The sequence below is a fragment of the Papio anubis genome, chromosome 9 (genome assembly GCF_008728515.1).
Source record: "Papio anubis isolate 15944 chromosome 9, Panubis1.0, whole genome shotgun sequence".
Classification (NCBI taxonomy): Eukaryota; Metazoa; Chordata; class Mammalia; order Primates; family Cercopithecidae; genus Papio; species Papio anubis.
Window position 1 is genome coordinate 32424646 of NC_044984.1, and position 24379 is coordinate 32449024.

At 36.7% G+C, this 24379-nt stretch overlaps 1 non-coding gene across 1 annotated transcript; it reads left to right on the forward strand.

Annotated features, from left to right (window-relative positions):
- The first annotated feature begins 3766 nt into the window (after window positions 1-3766).
- Window positions 3767-3873, forward strand: LOC116268994. Its single transcript, XR_004176320.1, has one exon. It is a non-coding gene; the product is annotated as a U6 spliceosomal RNA (small nuclear RNA).
- Window positions 3874-24379: the final 20506 nt, after the last annotated feature.

The window sequence follows — 24379 nt, forward strand, 5'->3', positions numbered from 1 at the left end:
TTTCTGGATTTCTTTTTCTTTTTCTTTTCATGTCCTTGTTGTTTTATATGTATATAAATTTATTCTTTAGTTCAAAACTTGTCAAATCTTGTTGGAAACATGCAGGACATGAAAAAAGCAGAGCAAAGTATAAAAGTATAAAATTTCCCATTTATTAATTCAATTTTGTAAAGTATGCTGGAAGAGATAGAAAAGAGGGAGGAGTCATAGAGCCCATTGTTAGTGAGATTATGCTTTTATAAAGGCAAAATCCTTAAATTGTTACAGACAAAATTCTAATATGCATTGTCAGCACATCATATTTTTACTTTAATCATTAAGATGATAACTAACAGAATAACAGAGGGTTGAAATGGATTTTAAAAACTAGGATGATAAAACTAATAAAAAATGCTGAAATAATATTTCCAAATTAGATACAAAAGTGAATTACACCCTGTAGTATGATAAAAGTTTTTTTTTTGAGTGTTTTCTCTCCTGCATGTCAAGAACTGTGAAGTGTCTAATATATTACCCTACATTTACACTGTCATATTCACCTGTCGTATTATGTTTGCAGAAGATATAAGAGTCCTGGGTCAAAGAGAAAGGAGTTTATTACTATGGAAGAACAGGCAATATAAGCATCAGCATATTTTCATCAATTCCCTTATGCCCCCAAGTTTTATAGGACCCAGAGAGATGCTGGACAAATAGTGGATTATGTTAAAGAAGAATGCTGAACTTAGGAAACCCAAATCTTTTATAATCGGTGGTAAGAAGGCCTATCATTTTACTACAGAGGGAACAATTATCTTTATTATATTAAAGAGTAAGCATAAGCAAACCTATTCTTTCCTCTGGAGAGTGGTACAATCTTCCAGAGGCTGTTCATGTAGTATTCATGAAAAGATAGTCCTGAAAAAGGAAAAGCAATACCTCACTCACAATCTATGTGAAAAGTAAAAGAGAAATAGAGGTTTGTTCTTTTCTACACTATCTTGACTTCTGGCAAATTTTCCCCTGAGGATGCCACTCTGTTGGTGACTGTGATTAGTCTGGCAGAGGCTGGTAATTAGTGTATCTAATTGGTCTTATACAAGCATTTAATTAAGGCTACTACCACCAATAGGATTCAAATCAGTGGCTGTTGACCTTCCGTGTTGAGCTTAACTATGCTTCCCATGGTCCAAGAACCAACAGAAATAAAAGTCATAAACCATTACAGTCTATCTTAGAAGGCCATGTGGCTTTCTTCTTAAGTTTCTGTATTGATGGTTCCAGTTGACCTGGGACATTAATACAGTTACAAAAGCAATTGCACAGACCTCATCTTGGTTTGCACCTATCTATCCATAACAACCCTGGCCAATAAATTGAGCTGACCTGATGACTTCTAGGACTAAAGTGGTATCATTGACCACTTCAGCTAAAGTGAGAAACAAATTTCATACCACTGTTTCTAATCTAATGACCACAGTATAAGGACAACTGCTTACAGAGTGTGCAAAAATAACAAGTCAATTATCCCTCCAGCTAGCTCCAATTATCCAGGTAGCTCCTCCAAGTAACCATGTGTAGTTTCATTTTAGAGAGATTGCTATGGTCATCTAAGGACTACATTATAATCCATTGCTGGTGTTTTCTTTAACACTGGAAAATCTCTTATGACCACTGCTAAGGTGCAAGTTGCAGTGTTTTTGGGAGGGAGGGAAGTTAATATCTGGCTTTCAAACAAGAAGTACAGTCCCAAGGGTATATGTGGTACCACTGGAAACAAAGGTTTGCTAACAATTGTTGGTACCTCCAAGTAGAACCTACATCAGTAGGGGCAGAATTTTATAGTGTCTTCAACATGACCTCTTGGCCAGCTGATAAACTGTAAGATTCTTAATTCAATTTGAATAATTGAGTCTAGTCCTGATTTTTGGAAGGATTTCCTGAGGGCACTCAGCCCAAACTGTCCTATATATTTGTGCCACCAGCTGGGTGGCATTTGTCCAACCCATGAGTGGTTGAGTAGTGGCTATGGGAATGGGAATAGAGAAGACATCTGGAGATACTGATAGGTTTTGCCTGAGAGGTTCAGGAGTTGGGGTCATCCTCTGGTGTTTGTCAGATTTCTTGGAAGGATTAAGGGAAATGGCTATCATAAAATAGCATCAGTGGGGTTGAGAGTTGTGAGTAGACAGACCCATGAATCAATTAAATTCTAGACACATAATGGTTTAGGAGAGAAACATCATGTTTTTAGTAACGACGGTGGCTACAAGATGTTTTGATGAAAGATCGTTAATGCCCTACTTGCTCCATACCTCCAAGATGTAAAATACTATTTTTCTCATATGGCTTGTTTGTTTCTTCCACTATTACTAAACAAACAAACAAGTAAGTATGTCCAAATACCGTAGCTATAATTTTACTTCTTCCAGTCATCTTCAATTGGCAACCAGATACGGAGGGAATGTGTGTGCGAGTTAAAGGACATTTTTATAAAATTTATGGAAACTCACTATATCATTTATCTTATTTTGCTTGAGCCAATACAGGGAGACTCAGTGAGCATTGTACTCAACATCATAGTGATTATTTTTATGATGTGGGATCATGTCAGTCCAACCAGAGAATGCAGGTGGCTCAACTAGAATTAAATTGGAATTCTCTGGGCCCCCTTAAAATGTATAACAAGAAGACCAGCTTCAGTTTGTCATTAGAGAAAAAAAAGTATCATGCTCAAAAATAATCAAGACACAATATTACAATCTCAAAATAGGTCTATATAATTCTTCAATACTTTCATCCCATTCATTACCCAGAAAGTCTCTAAGAAGAGGTGATTCTTTTCTAGGGACAGCTGTAATTAGTGATTAAAGTGTCTTGTCAGGATAGGGAGATAGAATCATAAACTTTTAGAGTCAATTTTTGATAAGGCTGTATACATGCTCAACAACATCAGATGCCTATTGATGGCAGTGAATTGAGGGTCCATTGAATACTTTGACTTTTAGCCACTTGTCAAGTTTTTATTTTGTAATAAAAAGTGTACCATTATCAGTCCTAATCATCTGGAGAGCCAAACCTATGACACAGATTAGTTCCAATGGTCATAACTGTGTGGCCAGAGTTAAGTGATTAGTTGAGAAGTGCACAACATAACAAGAAAAAGTGTCAGTTTGCAATGAGGCATCACCAATAGCTCTGAGAGAGAATCAAAGGGTTGTTAAATTCAATCTGCTAGCAGTAGATGGGAGTAACACTCCATGCAGCGTGACATCGCTCATTAGGAGACAAATGTTTTAAAGAGGAAGTTGCAAGGGAAATTAGAAAATAAGATGAAAGAAAATGAAAACATAACATTCCAAACTTATTGGATGTAGAGACAGTAGTACTGAGAGGGAAGTTTATATCTGTTAATGTCTATATTAAAAAAGGAGAAAGTTTAGGTTATTTTGAGATAACCTAAACTCCCACCTTAAACTCCCTCCTTCCATTTGCTTTGTGGAGTTGGGGTAGATTTCTGTTGGGGCAGACCCTGTGGGGTTATTCACACCAGAGGATGACCCCAACTGCCAAAGCAAATAGAAGGAATAGAGGGAAGGATATAACAAAGATGAGAGTGGAAATTGATGAAATAGAGACTGAAAACAAAGATGATATTTAAAAACCCAAAAGTCAATTCTTTAAAATATCTACAAAATTGACAAAACTTTATTTAGGCTGATCAAGAAAAAAGATAAAGCAGACTCACATCAGGAAGGAAAGAGGGTACATAACTATTGACCTTAGAGAACTAATGGTGGCAGTGCATATACTAAAACTGGAATGATACAGAGAAGGTTAGCATGGCCCATGCACAAGGATGACATGCAAATTCTTGACCATTTTATATAGTTACATAATGGTAAAGGGTTCAATTCCCTAAGAAGACCTCACTATCCTAAATATATATGGACCTAATAAAGGAGCACCCAGATTCATAAAGCAAGTTCTTAAAGATCTTCAAAGAGACTTAGATTCCCACACAATAATAGTGGGAGACTTCAATACCCTGCTTCAATCAGGCAGACCATCAAGTCAGAAAATTAACAAAAATGTTAAAGAGCTGAATTCAACACTGGACTAAACGGACCTGATAGACATCTACAGAACTCACCACCCCAAAACAACAGAATATACATTCTCCTCGTTGCCACATGGCACATACTGTAAAATTGACTACACAATTGGATATAAAACAATCCTTAGCAAATGCAAAAGAACCAAAATCACACCAACCACTTTCTAGGACCACAGTACAATAAAAATAGAATTCAAGACTGAGAAAATTGCTCAAAAGCATACAATTACATGGAAGTTAGACAACCTGCTCCTGAATGACATTTGGGTAAACAATGAAATTAAAGTGGAAATCAAGAAGCTCTTTGAAAGTAATGAGAACAAAATACAACATACCAGAATCTCTGGGATGCAGCTAAGACAGTGTCAAGAGGGAAATTTATAGCACCAACTGTCCATATCAAATAGTTAGAAAGATCTCAAATTAACACCATAACATCACAACTAAAAAAACTAGAGATGCAAGGCAAACCAATCCCAAAACTAGCAGAACAAGATATAGAACCAAAATCAGAGCTGAACTGAAGGAGATTGAGGTGTGAAAAACTATTCAAAAGATCAATGAATCAAAGGAGATGATCCTTTAAAAGATTTAATAAGATAGATAGACGACTAGTTAGACTAATGAAGAATAAAAGAGATATCCAAATAAACACAATCAGAAATAGAAAGGGGAAATTATCACTGACCCCACAGAAATAAAAATAACAATTGGAAACTATAATAAACACCTCTATGCACAGAAATTAGAAAACCTAGAAGAAATGTATAAATTCCTGGACATATACATCCTCCCAAGACTGAAGAAGGAAGAAGTTGAATGCCTTAACAGATGAGTAACATGCTCCAAAATTGAATCAGTGATAAATAGCCCACCACCAACAACAACAACAAAAAAAGCCCATGACCAGACAGCATCAGGGCTGAGTTTTACCAGATGTACTAAGAAGAGCTGGTACCATTCCTATGGAAAATATTCCAGAGAAATGAGGAGGGACTCCTTTTCAACTCATTTGATAAGGCCAGCATCACCCTGATACCAAAACCTTGCAGAAATACATCAAAAAAACGAAAGCTTCAGGCCAATATCCTTGATGAACATCAGTACAAAAATCTTCAATAAAATATGAGCAAACCAAATCTAGCAGCATATCAAAAAGCTAATCTACCACAATCAAGTAGGCTTTATCCCTGGGATGCAAGGTTGGCTTAACATATGCAAATCAATAAACATGATTCATCACATAAACAGAACTAAAGACAAAAACCACATGATTATCTCAATAGATGCAGAAAAGGCTTTTGATAAAATTCAACATCGCTTCATGTTAAAAACTCTCAAAAAAACTAGGTATTCAAGGAACATACCTCAAAATAATAAGACCAAATATATGACAAACAGAAAACCATCATACTGAATGGCCAAAAGCTGGAAGCATTCCCCCTGAAAACAGGCACAAGACAAGGATGCCGTCTCTCACCACTCCTATTCAACATAGTATTGGAAGTCCTGGCCAGGGCAGTCAGGCTAGAAAGAGAAACAAAGAGCCTCCAAATAAGAATAGAGAAAGCCAAACTACCTTTGTTTGAAGATGAAATGATCCTATATCTAGGAGACCCCATAGTCTTGGCCCAAATACTCTTTAAGCTGATAACTTCAGCAAAGTTTCAGAATGCAGAATCAACACACAAAACTCACGACCATTCCGTACACCAATAGCAGCAAAGTTGAGAGCCAAATTAAGAACACAATCCCATTTACAATTCCTACAAAAAGAATAAAATACCTAGGAATACAGTTAAGCAGGGAGGTGAAAGATTTCTGTAATGAGAATTACAAAACACTGCTCAAAGAAATCAGAGATGACACAAACAAATGGAAAAAAAATCCATGCTCATGAATAGGGAAAGTCAATATCATTAAAATGGTCATATAGCCTAAAGCATTTTATAGATTCAGTGCTATTCTTATCAGACTATCAATGACATGTTAACAGAACTAGAAAGAACTATTTAAAATTTCAAATGGAATCACAAAAGGGTCCAAGTAGCCAAGGCAATCCTAAGCAAAAAGAACAAAGCGGGAAGCATCATGCTATCACAGTAATCAAACCAGCATGATACGGATACAAAAACAGACATACAGACCAGTGGAACAGGACAGAGAGCCCATAAATATGGCTGCACACATACAACCATCTGATCTTTGATGAATCTGAGAAAAACAAGCAATGGGGAAAAAAATCCCTATTTAATAAATGATGCTGAGATAACTGGCTAGCCATATTGCAGAAGACTGAAACTGGGCTCCTTCTTTGCACCATAGACAAAAATCAACTTAAAAGTCTTTTCACCATAGACAAAAAGTCCTTGCACCATAGATAAAAAGTCTTTGCACCGTAGACAAAAATCAACTTAAGATGGATTAAGGACTTAAATGTAAAATGAAAAACTATAAAAACCCTGGAAAACAACCTACACAATACCATTCTGGACATAAGAAATTGCAAAATTTTCATGATGAAGACTCCCAAAAGCAATAGCAACAAAAGCAGAAATTGACAAATGGGATCTAATGAAACTAAAGAGCTTCTGCACAGAAAAGAAAACTATCAACAGAGTTCACAGACAATCTACAGAATGGGAGAAGACGTTTGCAAACTATGCATCTGACAAAGGTCTAACATCTAGTATCTATAAGGAATTTAAACAAATTTACAAGAAAAAAAAGTCTATTAAGAAGTGGGCAAAGGACATGAACAGACAGTTTTCAAAAGAAGACATATATGCGGCCAACAAGCATAATAAAAAAAAGCTCAACATCACTGATCATTAAATAAATGCAAATAAAAATCACAGTGATATACTATCTCTAACCAGTTAGAATGGCTATTATTAAAATGTCAAAAAACAACTGATGCTGGCGAGGTTGCAGAGGAAAGGGAATGTTTACACACTGTTAGTGAGAGTGTAAACTAGTTCAACCATTGTGGAAAGAAGTGTGACAATTCCTCAAAAAGCTGAAAACAGATCTACCATTTGACCCAGCAATCCCATTACTGGGTATGTACCTAAAGGAATATAAATTGTTCTAGTATGTAAACATCCACACATATGTTCATTACAGCACTATTCCCAATACCAAAGACATGGAATGAACCCAATCACCTGTCAATGGAAGACTGGATAAAGGAAATATGGTACTTGTACATCATGGAATACTATGCAGCCATAAGAAAGAATGAGGTTATGTCCTTTGCAGGAACATGGATGGAGCTAGGCCATTATCCTTAGCAAACTAATGCAGGAGCAGAAAATGAAATACTACATGTTGTAACTTATAAGTGGGAACTAAATGATGATAACACATGGACACATAGAGGGGAACAACAGACACTGAGGCCTACCTAACATTGGAGGGTGGGAAGATAGAGAGAAACAGGAAAAATAACTATTGGGTGTTAGACTTAGTTCTTGGGTGATGAAATAATCTGTACATAAACCCCTGTGACATGAGTTTACCTATATAACAAACCTGCACATGTGCCCCTGACCCTAAAATAAAAGTTAAAAAACAAAAAAGAAAGACTGGATTACAAAGGAATTATATGAACAGTTTTAGGCCAATGAATTAGATAACCCAGATGAAATGGAAAATTTTAGTAAGATACAAACTACCAAAACTGAGCCAAGAAGAAATAGAAAATTTCAGTAGACCTGTAAGAAGTAAGGAGATTCAATTTGTAACTAAAACTCTTCTAACAAAGAAAAGCCAAGACCAAAAGATCCCAGTCATAAATTCTACCAAATATTTAAAAAGGAATTAGCACCAATATTTTACAAACTCTTCCAAATAATAGAAGAGGAGGAGGTAACACTTTCCAACTTATTCCAGGAGGCCAGTATTACCTTGTTACAAAACCTAGACAAAGACATGGGAGAGGGGAGCAAAAAGTTACAGATCAAAATATCTCTTATCAATAGCTAGCAACAACCCTTAAAAAGTATTAGCACCAAATCCAGCAACATATGAAAAGGACTCTAGGCCAGGCGCAGTGGCTCATGCCTGTAATCCCAGGACTTTGGGAGGCCAAGGCGGGTGAATCACAAGGTCAGGAGTTCGGGACCAGTCTGGCCAACATGGTGAAACCCCATCTCTACTAAAAATACAAAAAATTAGCTGGGTGTAGTGGTGGGCACCTGTAATCCCAGCTATTTGGGAGGCTGAGGCAGGAGAATCACTTGAACCTGGAAGGTGGAGGTTGCAGTGAGCCGAGATTATGCCACTGCACTCCAGCCCTGGTGACAGAGTGAGACTCCGTCTCAAAAAGAAAAAAAAAAAGGATTATAAATCATGACCAAGTGGAATTGATTTTAGGAATTCAAGGCTTATTTAACACATGAAAACCAATTAATATAATACGCTATATTAGTAGAATAAAGGACAGAAAGCACATCATCTCAGTAGAGACAGAAAAAGCATTTGACAACATCCAACATTCCTTACAAAAATGGATCAAATACCTAAACGTAAGAGGTAAAATTATAAAACTCTTAGCAGAAAACTTAGATGTAAATATTTATGGCCTTAGATTGAGAAAGACTCCGATATGACACTTAAAGTATGAACAACATATGAAAAAATAGATACCTTTTTTAATTTTATTAAAATTAAAATCTTCTGTGCTTCAAAGTTTACTATCAAGGATGTGAAAAGGCAGCTACATAATGGGGGAAAATATTTGCAAGATTTAAATGTCTCATAAGGATCTTGTATTCAGAATGTATAAAGAACTCATGAAAGTAAATAAGAAAAATAAAAATAAACCAATTAAAAATGGGCAAGGGGTTTGAGTAGACATTTCTTCAAAATGATTATACAAATGTCCAACAAACGCATGAAAAGATGCTCAACATTACTATTCATTAGGTAAATGCAAATCAAAACCACAAAGAGATACCACTTCAAACTCACCAAGTAATGAAAAATAATAACAAACAAAAACCTGGAAAATAACAAATGTTGGTGAGGATGTAGAGAAATGTAAGAATAGTGTTCAGGTCAAATAATTTGCAACAATGTTTGAAGTTCACAAATACTAATAGTTCTTTTTTTTTTAAAAAAATTACATTTTAATACAATTAAATACATATATTTGCATTTTTATACCTTAAATATTTCTGAAAATAAGGAAAATAAATCTGACTCATGAAGCCAGTATAGAAAATTTAAATTATTCAAATTAATTAAGTATTCCATGAGAAAACAAACAAAATTTTATATAAAATGAAATGCCATGTCGGTAATGTTCTATACTTTGATAAATCAGAAGGAAGACATTTAATTGTGTTTTTAAACCCAAATAATCAAACCAGTCTGATTTATTCAATGATTCACTTTGATTAGAAACATTACATAAACCTGGATCCAGATATAATTCTGCATTTATTTACCAAATATTTTATTGTGCTCCACAGTTATTTTATTGTATATTTTTGTTTATTAATTGTTAGCTTAATGTTCCTTTGCATTAGTCTTCCTTCCTTTTGGTGATAGAGCTATTTGAATCAGATGTTTCTACAGTCCTAACCAAAGAGAGTTCTGTGGTCAATTAATCTCTCATAGTTCACCTAAAACGCAGTCCACAGATGCTAAAGGCTACTGTTACAAACAGGCCTTTGTAAATGACTTATTACTTTCCCCATATGAGGAGAAGGAAAGGTTTTCCTCACTTACAAAGGCACAGAGAATTGGCAGCATCAATGTGACAACTTCAGTCATGGGTGGAAAGCAAATACAAAAGAACACTAAATTGAAAACAGGAATGCGAAAATGTGAGGTAAGATTTGCTGCCCAGAATGTCAACCAAAAGAAGAAATTGTAGTTATTTAGACCTGAACTTTTTAATCATGCTCATTTTTACTTTTATTGAATGTGAGTGATGCAAACTATTCAACTGACAGTAATATAGTAACTAAAATCTGAAGGCAAAGTTCAAGTGAAAATGTTTATAACATTGATATCAGTTCTAATTTTGAATATTAAGAAGTACAAACTTTTTATTAATAGAAACTTGTTTTCCCCCCACTTACCTAAAAAATGTTGGAAAAAATCTTGTATATGTAAATAGCGTTGGTTTAAAGGAGGACCAAATGATTAGACATGCAGGACAATTACTTGTCTCTGTCCAGCTAAGAAAACATTCTACAACATTGTGAAAGCTTTGTTAGCTACTTTAGTTATTATTTCCAGAATGACTGTGCTTGAGTCTTTCATTCAATCTGAGCATTCCAGATGCTACGTTGGTGTGTTGATTTCTATGCCTGTGTGGTGATAGAGGATGTGTTTTTTGCTACTTTCTTAAGCATGAAATTTCTTTTCTGATTGGACAGAAATGTGGACACCAAAATATTTTCTATGTCACATTGTTAAAAAACCTTCCTCTAACTCCAAAGGTGGATCAAAGGTATTATTCAAATGCTTTATGGCATATGCCACTGAAAGTTTCCACACATTGCAAAATGAGGATAAGCTTTTATATTATTAAACTAAACTTACCAATATGGAAAATAAAACAGACTGTAGTGACCTATTGGATCCTAAGGAACTGGAGTTCAAAGTTAACAAAATTTATAAATTCCCTATGTAATCAGTTATATAGAACAGCTTTTTGAGCAGTGCTAACTTCTACATTACAGCATTAAAGAAACAACTTTAAACATAATATGATCACTGATACACTTGTTACTGTGTTTGAAAATATATAAGAACTATGGATCATGGGCTCCATACCTTCTTTCTCAGCAATATAAACTTGTTTACATAGCATCATAGCTCAGTTGCTGAAAGTCACTTAAAATGTTGGCATAGTGGCTTTTAAGGATTACACAAACTTTTCAGTATATTTCATATCATCTTGAACTAATTTAGTGAAATCTAATTTTTAACGAGGAATAGTATATATTAACCAAATTTGAGAACTACTCTGTGACCCAGAGAAATAAAAGCAAGCTCTTTACTGAAGTCACAGATCTCTACTTCTACACCACATGCTGTGTAACATGGGTTTTCCCTTTTCTCATTTTCTCTTTCATCGCTCAAACTGAGATTTCCTTCTCTGCTATTAAATTTATTAAAATTACCTTTCACAATTTAAAATGTGCATTATATACACAAACCTCAGGAATGACAGCAGTGACATATTTTATTTTGTTTATGATGCATTCTCAACAAGAACATTTCTCTTTAAGAAGCTGTACTTAAAATAGTATCAAAACATAAACTTTCATAAGATAATAAACAAAATTGGTCGAAGTTCATACTCCCAAGAATAGGACCGTAATTAAAATTGCTTCTCTAGGCAGCTACCTAATAGTCCACTCTCCTTTGTGGTTCTGTATATAACAGACACACAAATACGTATTCAAAAAATGAGAACAAGATTTTGGTTAGAAAAGTATGATGTCTCAGAAACAGCCATGTTGGGGGCAAAATGGTCTGGGAAATTTACACGATGGTAAGACTGATTCAATACAAGAGGAAAAGTCCATGTTAGATCGGATCAGATATTTTTTCTGCCAAAGTTCTGGATTTAGGTGAATTATATACTATCTCTCATTTAATCCCTACTTCAGTCCTGCATAGTGGTTGTATAGATCTATTTTATGAAAAATAAAACTGAGGCTCAGTGAGACAACATGACTTTTCTAAGATTATATTGCTAGTAAGTAGCAGAACGTGTATTCAAATCTTGGTCTTTGTCTTCAAGGACTGTGCTCTTGGTTACTACACTATCTTACTTTTTGTTGGGTTCCAGGAAATCCCATTAACTGTAGCTCTATGACTACAAAATCTGATTTTGGCATTTTCAGTAAAATTAGTTTGGCTACATTACCTGCTAGTTAGGTCAGAAATTGACCACCAACATGACCCATGGAAACCACGGTGACCTGCATGCATAAGGAAGGCCTCTTGTAATCTTCCCTTTGGGAGATTTTTGGATATTTCATTTGTTTCAAAATGGGTTAGAGGTGAATTAAAAGCATCATAAATCTGGGAGCCATATTTGGAGAAGGCCTGGGTTTGACCTCGATGACTCCTTAGTTTCCATCTCCTGGACATCCTAACCTCCATTATGTCACAGGGCCCATGCACATGCTTTTCCAGCTTCCTTTAACAATCTCCTCCCATAGTTTGAGTGGCAAATGTGTTGTCATCCTTCAGGTCTCAGTCGTATGTCATCTCTTTAAACAAGTTTTTCCTCATAATCATATCCAAAGTTACTTGCTATCATATTTTTTTTGCAGTTATCATACATTGTTAAACACATTGCAGTTGAGAATAATTCTATTGAAGTGTCTACTTATTAAATGAAACTTCCATGAGAATGTTATTTACATGGGAGAAGGAATTGCATATGTATATTTTTCAGTACTTTATGCTCATAGCTGTGACAGTACCATGTGCTCAAAAGGATATTTTAATAAACAAATAAGTTATAGACAGAAAAAAATGCTTTGAATTTCAATTTCTTCGTTAATAATTTGGGATAATGGCCTCTCCTGTTTGGGGTGATGATTTACCTCCATTTCCTACAAGGTGATTATGAATGTAATAAAGTACATTGTATGTAAGAGCACATTATAAACTTTAGAATATTACTCAAATGTTGAACAAAGCTAAGTGAAATTTATCCTACATATGGTTCCATCGCCTGTTTGGGACTATTCTTGTTTTCTTGGTGTCTTCTTCTTCCAGCATGACATATCCCACTGCCTTCATGTGATTCCTGATTGAGCAAGGCCCCACTGTAGTGCTGCCCTTGTCTTCCCACATTGTGGACTAACGAGTAGGCAGATTTTGACTCGACTCTTTCTTGAAAAACTCACTTATCAGTTCATTTTCCCATTCCCACAAGGTTTTGTAAAGTGACTGGTTAGTTGATTTAATATATTTTATGAAATATATTGATAATAGTTTCATGGCTTACCTTTTTCTAGAATTACATTAATTTTAACATGGGTCTTTGGTAAGTGACTTTTGCGGACATTGCAAGCTCCACTGACTGAAGCTAGTAACGTAATTTTGGGTAAGGCTGACACAGGATGATTCTCTTGAAAATGACTGAACCTATGACTGTGTAAATTTAATGTGAACTTAGTTTTAGATACGAAGAATTACTTTTTTTTTTTTTTTTTTGAAACGAAGTCTCGCTCTGTCGCCCAGGCTGGAGTGCAGTGGCGCGATCTCGGCTCACTGCAAGCTCCGCCTCCCGGGTTGACGCCATTCTCCTGCCTCAGCCTCCTGAGTAGCTGGGACTACAGGCGCCCACCACCACGCCTGGCTAATTTTGTTTGCATTTTTAATAGAGACAGGGTTTCACCATGTTAGCCAGAATGGTCTTGATCTCCTGACCTCGTGATCCACCCACCTAGGCCTCCCAAAGTGCTGGGATGACAGGCGTGAGCCACCGTGCCCGGTTGAAGAATTCCTTCTTATCACAACAGATGCCTTTACGATTTAATCAATCAACCCATGATTTGTGGTTTTCGTATGTTATGAATAAAACTGTCATAATACTGAAAAGGCTATATGTGACAAAGACTCACGTCTGTTGAAGGTAAGAGGCTTCCTATAGTACAAATACAACTGCCTAGACCTCTGTGGAAAACCATTTGCTCCTCTGGAATAAAACATTTTCTGAAACAACAATGCCATTTCCCTCCATGACAAATAGAAATGATATCTTTCTAGCTAAATAGTCTCTTTAATATATAGCTGTTTGATCTTAAATTACATTAAGTCCTAGATACTGACCTAGAAGAGGTGAGGGACAGGAGTTGCCATTCCTAAGTGTTATGGACTATTTTTGAAACATACAGCAAGCTTACCCTGAAGTTTTTTGTCTCTAGGCTCTAGAGGAGCTGTTCTGTGCTAGAACAGAAGAAAAATTCCACTCAAACTGAGCAGGAGCACAGAAGTAGACAGCTGTTTGTTTGAAAGGTGATATTAACGGTTCATTAATACTACTTCAGTGTTGGAAGAAGAGAACATTCTATTATTTCTATCACGCAGATTCAATAATTGCAGATGAACAAAATCCAATAAAATTTTACTCTGAAATACCACCCTTTACTTTGTGGTACTTAAACATTAATTTACAAAGCACATAATGGAAAATAATTGCAGCATCCTCAAGAATAATTTGATGAAAAGTTGCAGATAATGAGATAGATAGCTTTTCACTCTTAAATTATTACTTCAAATTAGATCAGCAGTAACCTGCAGGCAATTCAGATCTTTGTAAAATGAGTCTTCCATCTAATATCCCTTCAAGGCTTTGGTTTTCTAGCAAAACTAATGTTTCTTTTTTATTTCCTTCAGAAAGAAAAAATGAGAATGCATGATGCTATTGGTTGAATTTTATGAATATCTTTTTATTATTTTTCAGTGTATTTGAGCCTTATTGTCAAGTATTCTTGGAGATTTGAATTTAAAGCAGAATATTTTAGGAGAACATCCTTAGAATTTCACCATTTCAAGCTCAGTTTTTCAAGGGAGTTGCTAGGCTGGCATAGCTAGGACCTCTTTTGACCCCTTGTTCTTGTCTAGTTGCTGTATGTTTTCCTAAAACCACAGGAGTTTTTGTCAGGCTTTTGATTGCTTTGGCTTATATACATGTGGCCTTGTCTCCTTCTATACTTATCCAATGCTAGGACTCTATACACAAATCCTATTTCTACTTTTGGGATGTTTTGTAATTCTGATAATATCGATGTAGATCAATTTTATTGACTTTTTTCTAGGTCCCTTCTGGGTAATTAGAATGTTTGGAAAATATTTGTTAATATTAGTGGTGACATATGTATTTTTAATGTCAGCTTGATTTAGGAATTGCAGACATTCAAGTTACAGCTGAACCTATGACCATGCAATCCTAACCTGAGAAACAAAAAAATTATGTAATTAAGATTCAAAGAAATATGATGTATTTCCTGATCTCAAGCAGTTTGTGAACTAGTCAGAGGACATGTAACAAATGCATGTGCACATACATAAGAAAAGAAAACATGAGTTGAATAACAACACAAAACTAAAAGATTATTAGAATTAATACAATATTGTTCCAGGTTAATTGCCAAATGAGGAATATAGGCATTAGACCCATAGGTCAGGCATTTGAATATTTCTATGAATCAAGACCAGAGTCTGTGAAAGTTAACAAGGTCTTCCCAAGTTCTCAGTAAGATTTACTAATGGATTGACTGAGATTGACTAACATGTGAACTATGGGAAAGGCATACAACTTGGTCACTTTTATACTCCTTTGTGGAATAACGTGATCTGTCCTAGGAAAAGGAGTGCTTTCGTGAGAGGATTCAAAATCCAGAATCTGTTGTGATTAAATCACATGTCGATTTTTTTTCTATGTATGGTTTTTGAGTAATTTTAAAAGATTTGTCATTGTTCATATGCAAACGTATGTTTATTGCGGCAATATGCACAATAGCAAAGACTTGGAACCAACCCAAATGTCCATCAATGATAGACTGGATTAAGAAAATGTGACACATATACACCATGGAATACTATACAGACATAAAAAAGGATGAGTTCATGTCCTTTGTAGGGACATGGATGAAGCTGAAAACCATCTTTCTCAGCAAACTATTGCAAGGACAAAAAACCAAACACCACATGTTTTCACTCATAGATGGGAATTGAACAATGAGAACTCTTGGATACAGGAAGGGGAACATCACACACAGGGGCCTGTCGTGGGGTGGGGGGGAAGGGGGAGGGATAGCATTAGGAGATATACCTAATGTAAATGACGAGTTAATGGGTGCAGAACACCAACATGGCACATGTATACATAAGTAACAAACCTGCATGTTGTGCACATGTACCCTAGAACTTAAAGTACAATAAAAAATTTAAAACAACACACAGAATAATTAAAAGTGAAAAAAAAAAAAAGATCTGTCGTCATCGTCCTTGGTGATTATACATTCAGCAAATATTTTTTGAGTACCTATTATATATTGGGCAGTATGCCTAGTTTATAGGTATAATAGTGAACAAGATGGACATAATATTTGCTTTTATTAAGTATAAAGCCTGGGAAAAATTAGACATTAAGTGGTAACACTGAATCTAAATAGTTTTTATAAATATGTAAAATTCCAATTCAGTAATTCAGCAAATATTTACTAAGCACCTGCTCTTAGTCTGTGGTTATGTTACCTATTGCAGGGCCTATGTGACTTAGCTGGAACCCTACCCCACTTTTGTTTCCCAAGGCAATGTCTACATGACATAGCTGAATTCCTACTCAGCCTTAACTTTGTCAGGAAACAGCATGTCTGTGATCAAGAGTTCCTTCATGGAACTAAACCACCTGAAACTTGCAAAATCCACATTGGCAGTTTGCTTGATCTCTGATGAATCTCTAGCTTCATTGTAATCCAATTTTCATGAAAAATGACACACCTCTGGATGCCTTGACAGTTGATAATCGCCATGACAATGATCAGAAGAAATCAAAAAAGGACAGAAAAGAGATGACTCCTAGGAAATCTCCATTCCTTACCAAGAAAAGCATAAATATTCCTCTACTTGTCTGTAATGCCCAGCCCCTTCACCGATGATACCGTATATCTGTAACTCCCTGGGTCTCTCTCAGGAGGTGATAAGCTGATTTAAGAGCCACACTCCCTCTTCTGCATTTTGTGGTCATCAGATAAAGCCTGTACTGCCTAATGCTCACTTTCGGTTTTGTATACTTGCTTATTGACACTGAACAGGAAAAGGCCCATTTTGGGGAGTAACTGGGATCTCCTGGTAACAGACTATATCAGAAATTTACCAAAAAAAAAAAAAAAAAAAAAGATGAAGATCATTCTCTTCATGAAGCTTATATTTCTATTATGAGAATGAAGTTACAAAATAAAAAAAAGAAGGAAGCTGGGAATGCTATAGTGCAGCAGGTGTGTGTGTGTGGCACTAAAGCAGGGTGAAAGGAAGGGAGAATGAGCAGGGGTGGTGGACTGGTGGGGGTGAACCACTGTCTTAAATAGGGGCATGGTACAGCTCATTGAGAAAGTGACATTTGAGAAACAGGTAAGGAGTTAGCTATGTGGTTATATAGTGGAAGAATAATCAAGTAGAGCGAACAAACAGTGCAGAAGCCATAGGGTGGAAATTTGCTTAAGTGTTTGAGAACAGCATTGTGGCTGGAGTAGAATAAACAAGGGGAAATGGGTTAGAGATGATCAAGAGAGTAGTAGTTCAGACAGATGATGTAGACCCTAGTAGGCCATTGTGTGAGGAGACGTTAGAGTTTTGAGCAAAACAGAGACAAGATTTGAGTGTTGTAATCTGACACACGTGGTGAAAGGACCACTCTGTCTGCTAAGCTCTGGCTTCACTTCACTTAGTGGGGTTGGGCTTATAAAAACAAGAAGTTCTATTAGGAAACCATTGAAATCATTCATATAAGAAATGACAGTGGGTTGGAGCAGAGCAGTAATAGTGGAAACAATGGAAAACAATTAGACTCTGAATATATTTTAAAGAGAAAACAAACAGGATTTTCTAACTGATTGGATATAGAGCATAAGAAAAAGAAGACTCAATTTTTTTTGTCCTGAATAAATGGAAAAATGAAGTGACCATCAACAGTGATCGAAAAGGCTGTGTGAGCCACCTCAGGGGACAGAGGCATGGGCATCGGAGGCTCAGTTTGGATTTTTCTGAGTTTGAGATGTATTTAGACACCCAAGTAGAGATTCCAGTAGGGAGTTAAATAAACAAATCTCAATTGTTGGGGAGCGTTTTCGACTGGAGATTCACAATAGGCGGCATTTAAACCCATGAGCCTGAAGGAGGCCACCCAGAGAGTGAGCATAGATAAAGAGGAGAAGAAAAGCAAAGACAAAGCTCTGGCCTACTCCAACATTATGAAGTCAGGGACAGGAGGATGAAACACCAAAGGAAATGGGTAAGGAACAATGTGTGAAGCAGCAGGAGAGCCAAGTGAGTGGTAACTAATGACACCATACTATCAAATGAACCCGCAGATAAGGTAGCCCTTTAAATGGATCACATTTGAAAGTGTGAAAATTTTTGTCGTTCCTCTTTTTCATAAGCCACCTCACACCAGCCATGTTCAGTTTTGCCTCCATTAATGGGTCCTCCCTGCAAAGGATCCACACAGAGAACCCCTGCTTCCTCTCCACCACAGAATAATGGCAGGAAGCAGACCTAGCTACATGGGGCCTCATTCTTTTCCATCAGCTTCCTAGAAGCCTGTGGATTCATGTTAGAATCTGCTACTCCTTCGATCATAGAACACAAAACTTTGCAAAAGCTTTGATTAATTTGAATTTGATGGCCTTAGGGTGCTTTTATATTAAAGCTCTGAAAACGTTCAGAAATTTTGAAACAACCATGATCACATTTACAATTTATTTTTGACACTTTTAAGGTTTTTCAATTTGACTTTTTTCCTCGCAAGACAGGGCAAACTTTGTAATGATGATTAACAAGAACTCTGTGACACTTACATGGACCTGGAAAAGGGCAGAACGCACCCCTTTCCTTAAAGCACAGAAACAATCAGAACAGGTGAAAGCTGAAGAGTTCATGGGTTTGTAACCAAGTGGACCTATTCTTCTTGATTTATTGAAAAGGGCAGGACACACACCTGGGCATGTGCATTGGCATAAAGAATAAGGTGGAATGTGGCCAAGATAGCCAGGTGTTTCTGCCCTGCAATGTTTTCCTGCTTTTCATTTTCCTTGCTCTCTTTGAAAGTTCTTATTAAATACAATGATCCCATTCTTTCAAAAGGAGTGGGGCCTCTCCCATCCACTTTCTTCTAAGAGGAACCTGAGTTGTAAACTAAATAAAACCATGTAATCTTGCTGTCAATAAATATTCATCTTGGGTAAGTGACTATTTTTAATCATCTAATTCTTTGCTATCCAGAGAAGTTGAGGGTGACTGTACTTTTCCTAACCCACCTGTAAAACTACCTAAGGAATATATATATAAATATCTGTATATCTCTCTCTGTATATACTTGCTCCTGACTCTAATTATTCTTACTTATTACTATTTAATTTATATGGAACTCTCATAAACTATCTCATAAACTCACAAATCATCATTCAATAAATCTGACAAATATCAAGTCATGTACTGACACAACTGACAAATGATTTTTATCAAAATATATTTTTAAAATGTGCAGATCTGTAAGGACTACAAAGGAAACATAAGAATTTACTACCTTGCTTTTCTAGCTAAGTCAAGGATAATAGCTAGCCAGTGCTTTCCACACTCAGAAGCAATTGTGTCAATAATAATTTTCATCCCATTCTCTGCCCTCATTGTCAATTACAATTTAAATCAAGGCATAACTAAAGATATTTGCAGTTATTTCCATAAGCATATCTTACATGCTTTTGGCTTGTACAGTTAGGTGGATTTCTGGAGAAATACTAGGTCTACGGCAGAAAAACATTGAGGCCAATCTTAGACATGTTACATTTGATTTATTGTTGTAATATTCAGTTAGGAAGGTGAAGTCAGTAGTTAAGTAAATTGATCTGGAGCTTATAGAAGAGGCTTGGCAGGGTGAGAAAGATATATTTGAGGTGATCTTTGTAAGGGTAGGAATTGAATCCATTAAATTAAATTAAATCATCTTAGAAAGAGTATTGAATGAGAAAAAAAAAGGACTAAGGACCAAATCTTGAGAAGCTAAACATTTAAAGATCAGGGAAAAGAAAATGAACATGCTAGAGACTCAGAATGAGAGGTCAGGGTGCTGGGAGAAGAACTGGGTGTTTTATGCTTTTGAAGCCAAGAGGCATGCTTCCTAAAAATCCAGTAAGATTAAGACTACAGGCACTGAATTCAACTTTTTATTGAGCACCTACTATGTGTCAATCACTTAACTAGGTGATAAGATAAAATGATGATCCCAAACTGACATGGTCTCTCTCAAGAAGCTTATAACATAGAGGGGCAGTCAGCCCTATGAGCAAATTGTCATGCTAATAAATATGCCGTTATAAACTGAGGCACAGGCTCTGAAATAGATAAACATATAACACAAGAAGCTGCTTTAGACTGTAGGGACAGAGAAGACTTCCCTGCTGAATTGATCCTTGAGCTGAGGTTTAAGAATGAATAGAGGGCAAACAGGTGAAGGTGAAGGGTGAAGGAAGGAGCGTTCCAGGTAGAAGAAACTGTACAGGTAAAGACCATTGTGCCAAGAAGCAATATGAAGATATTTAAAGGGTTTAAAAGGCCAGAATGGCAGAAGGACAGAGAGCAAGGTGGAAAGTCAAGGACGGTTGGCCTTCAGAGATTGTTTTGGGCCAGATGTGAGGTTTTCCTTGTTCGTGCTAGAGGTTCTGGCCTTTATTTAAAGAGTGATGGGAGACAGTGTATGCTCTTTAAATCAGCGGCTGTCAGCAAAAGAACCTGAAAAATAGAGACTAGTATTATAGGAGAGAAAACATACACACACACCCACACGCACACACACACAAGTATGGTGACTAAAAATCAAAAGGAGGGAGTGCAGGAAAGAAGACAGCAATCAACAGTATCAAATGGAAAAGTCCTGGAAGTCATCTGTGGATTTGGAGACATGAGATCATTGCCCTCCTTCACAGAACCACATCAGTGGTGTCATTGAGAACAGAGAAGTAAATGGGAGGGTGGGGGAAGTGTTACCAGTTATTGTCTAGGTTTTGAGTAAAGAAAACTATTTCTAGTTACTGAATCTATATAGAGTAATAAAACCTATATATATTAATATTATCCTCCCCCAAATAATCTACTGTCTGAAAAGCATTAGTGAGCAAATGGAAGTGTAATGAAAATTCTATATGGATTGCTGAAATGCAAGATTTTCATCTCATACTGTGTAGAAAACAACTGGAAATCCTCCTTGGACCCCTCAGCTGTCCCTCTTCAGTCTCCTTCCTTCTGAGATCTTTCTTTACTTTTCTCCCTCCACAAAACAGTAAACCTGGCTGCCTCTTGTATCCTTCAAATCAGGCCCGGCCTCCAGCCCCATGTCAATATTCCGCAAATGATAAAGTTCTCCTGCCGATCCAGCCACCTTAGAAGCCATTTTTTTGTGATCATCTTCTATCGCTTATTATGATTTTAGGCTTCTAATTCCAGATAAAAAGCAGAATAACCTCTAAATAAAGATTACATAAATTTAATTTTCCATTTCACTTATAATAAATACACATTCAGTTTGTATAACATGGCTCTTTGTTAACAGCCAGAATCATTCCTCTTCTACCTATTTGATTTGATACATTGTCCTGCTTCTCAGTTACAGAATCATTTCCAAAATAAGACAAAGTGCTCTAGAAGTTTGGGTTCCAATAAATTCCACAAACAACTCTAATCGTCAAACAAAATTTATTTCCACAAACATTTATGGAACCCTACTGTGTGGAGGGATTGAGTCAGGAATGGGAATACAAAATGATTGAAAGCATGACCCCTGCCCTGGAGGAAGCTGTATATAATACAACAACAGATAGATTATAGTTCAGAGTGGTAAATGCCACATTCAGGTTTCAAAGCTTCTATCAGCCTTTTATCCTATGTTGGATTTGTGGAGGGGCTTAGTAGGGCAAGGCTCTGATTTTGTAGAACTTGGTATTTTACTAAAAGATTACTGTTCAATGGGTTTTCATGCTTGTGGAGGAAAAACGTGGTTAATTACTCAGGATGCCTTGATTTTCCTAAATTAAGTTTGATGGGATTATAAACACACACACAATGAAACCAAAACAACAATTTTTGATCAATAATGGGATCGTGGGTAAAAATAGAAGATTTTTACAGTGTTCAAAATTATTTTAAAACATAATCATTTGTTAGGTACTGAGGAAAGGGCAGTGGGGAAAACAGCTACCTACTGTTATAAAACATAGTCTAATGAGAGAGACATGAGCAAAAAAAAATCAGTAAGTTTGAATAGTGATAAGGAACTATTAGAAAGATGTGATAAGGCATGCTGGTAGATGAAGGCCGATGAGACAGTTCAGAGAGTCCTGGATGAATAAGTGACATGTTAACAGATGTGAGTGACAAGAAGCAACAAGCCACGTGAAGATATAAGTGAAGCCCATTCAGAGAAGGGAGAACAGCAAATGTAAAGACTCCAAATCAGAAATAGTTTGATGTTCTGGAGAAATAAAGTGAAGGCCAGCCTATCCAAAGTGTAGGAAGTGAGGCAGGGAGTGGTATGAGTTAGAGATCAGAGAGGAAGGGAGAAAATAGGTCATATAGAGTTTCTTGGGCCTTGGTAAGAATTTGGGGTGTGTGTAGGTCCAATGGGAAACTATTAGAGGATTTTAAACAGAGACGAGAAAGGTTTCATGTTATAAATGATTACACAGGCTGTTGTGAGGTAAATGGATCGTAGTGGTGCAAATGTAAAAACAAGAGCAGCGATATACTGGTATAATGTTTTAAAACATTCTTTCTGGAGAGGAGAAGCAGCCCTGGTTTGATTACTGATTTCCATGGTGTTAATATGTCAAATCGTGACCAATTTCAAATTACCACCATGACATATATTGACTTGGCAAACTCTTGAAAATTTAATAGTTTGTTTTCATGAGTTGGTATGAGCTGCTTATAGCACTCTACTGATAAGGAAGCTAGTGCAGTAGTTCCGATGAGGAGGTTTATGGAGGGTAGTCATACTACAAAATAGAGGGATGTGGACAGATACAAGACACATTTTGGAGGTAAAACCCACAGAAATCATTATTGGACTGAATTGGTGGGGGCTGATTGGAAGAAAAAGAAAACAATAAATTTGACCTGAGCAACTATGTATGAATGTTTTGAAGTAGGCGGTGGACTTGACTCCGGAGGTGGGGCTCAGACACTGGACCAAATCGAGGACTAGCTAAAACAGGGATGGAACGGGAGCAGCTTTCCATAAGGCATGCCCACCAGTGGGGCATGTCAGCTTACATTGCATGGCAATACTTGGGAGTTTCTGCTCCTTTCCATGGCAATGACCTGATGACCCAGAAGTTACTGCCCTTTCCCTAGAAATTCCTGCATAAACCATCCCTTAATCTGTAATGCAATTAAACGTAGGTATAGATATGACTGCAGAACTGCCCTGAGCTGCTACTCTCAGCACACTGCCTAGGTAACCCTGCTCTGCGGAGCAGTCACAAAGCTGTAGCACTGCAGCTTCAGTACATCTGTTTTCTTCTACCCTGCTACTGGCTCAACCTTGAATTCTTTTGTGAGTGATGCCATGAACCCTTGAGGGCTAAGTGCCAGTTTGGGGCTCACATGTCTTGCATCAGTTCTTTTCCTGAAATCCATCAGTTCTATTCCTACTGAGAGAGGGAGCAGGTTTTGGGAGAAGTGACTTCCAGGATGAAGTTTGGCTTTGGACACATAAGGATTGAGCTATTTGACAAAATGAAGACGACAAATAAGGTAATTAGAGCTAAGAATCTAGAGCCCACAGGAGAGGTCAGGGATAGACATACAAATTTGAAAGTAAACAGCAGGAAATCTCTTAAAAATGAATTTTTACTCTTTTCAGGACAGATTAGAAAGCCAAGCTTTTACTTCCAATCAGTCTGTCGCAGACACAAATCTCAAAATGCAAACTTAGGTATGCAATATCATAACTCCCTTTATTTTCCTAATGCCATTGCACTTTTAACAATTAGCTGCCTGCCTGCAAGGTGGCAGAAATGTCATCTCATTTAATGCAGAGAACCTGTTTTGCATAGAGTTGCAGCTCATTTTCTGAGGTCTTACATAACCCAGCTGTCATGGGTGAGAAGCATTCAGATTTTGGCATTGTAATCCATGGTGGCATCCAATAATATTTCTTAATCTCTGTGCTTTTTAAAATTTTTGTGTCCACTTAGTTTATTGTTGCATTGTTCATCATTTATGCCATTAGAGTCTGTTACATTTTCTGAGTTTCTCTCAGATTCTTAACTTATGTACAGATGACTCTGCTGGTTCCTGCCACACTTTGACGCAAAAATCTGTGGAACTGTCTCAAGTCCTTCGTCATTTCAGTGACATTCCAGGGGCACACAAGTCACTGTACTTTCCTATAGGAAGCTCTCACACCCTTCCTAAATTTATTTTACCTAAACACACTATCCAGACGTTTTTACTCTGGAGTGTTGAAGGCTCCTTTGAATCTACTCAGGAAGTAAGGGATAAGACTCTGTTCTCCAAGTC